This window comes from Glycine max, chromosome 19 (assembly GCF_000004515.6).
Source record: "Glycine max cultivar Williams 82 chromosome 19, Glycine_max_v4.0, whole genome shotgun sequence".
Taxonomy (NCBI): Eukaryota; Viridiplantae; Streptophyta; class Magnoliopsida; order Fabales; family Fabaceae; genus Glycine; species Glycine max.
Window position 1 is genome coordinate 1,757,845 of NC_038255.2, and position 875 is coordinate 1,758,719.

Genomic DNA, 875 nt, shown 5'->3' on the forward strand with positions numbered 1-875 from the left:
TCAACCTGTACCAAGCTTCATTTTTTTGTCTTACTTCAAAGTTTAAGAATATTAGATTACAAAAAAATATACAACTTTATCTAAATACTCAGATTAAGCTTTCCAATTCTAACAAATCCCAAGCTTCAACAGCTCCCAAGTTCAATCACAAGCATAGTGATCTTGAGAAGCAGACTTAAAATGAGACAATTATAATCAGTATAAGTTCTTATCTGCCAGCAATAATAAGAATTTTCTTCATATAAAGTTTATAATTTATAATAGAGATTATAAAATAATAATAATAACAACAAAGATCCTATAAACATATCCATCAGCTATCAAGGTTTGCCATCAACATGTCATGACTCAAGTGTTAAGCACTTAAGAGACCTTGGCAATAGGGCCTTTGAGCCTGCACTGCAGAAACAGCATTTTTTTTCCTATTTTGATAGAAATGCAGAAATAATTATTTAAAAAAAAACTTGGGTTCCTAGCTGTTAACAAAAACATTTTTGATATGCTCAGAGACTAAATACCACCTTCAAAATGTTATTTGCTTCAAAGGCCTCCTATAGTTGAATCCTCAAGCCTTAAGCATCCATATTGATATCAGTACCTTTTTGCAGACAAAGACATAAGCTGCATAAAGAAAATGAATAAATCAGACTGGAGCTCAAATACTGATTTTCTTTCTAAGAAAGCAACAATTGCAAGCATTCATTAAATTTCTATATCTATAGCAAGCAATTTTCTATTACAATCTTATTTTAAAGAAAGCATTTCAAGATTCATGTCTATTAAATCTGATATATATATATATATATATATATATATATATATATATATATATATATATATATATATTTGAAGGGTTATCTGATAGTGTGTTGTGG

General features: G+C 28.6%; 1 protein-coding gene across 2 annotated transcripts in view; it reads right to left on the minus strand.

Moving 5' to 3' along the window:
• Nucleotides 1–222: 222 nt before the first annotated feature.
• The window catches only part of LOC100809847 (uncharacterized), a 6,761-nt gene continuing 6,108 nt past the window's right edge, over nucleotides 223–875 (minus strand). For both annotated transcript variants that reach the window (XR_419721.4, XM_003554818.5), the window contains exon 4: nucleotides 223–621. The gene's annotated coding sequence lies outside the window, so the exon portion shown is untranslated. The remainder of the gene's footprint in view (nucleotides 622–875) is intronic.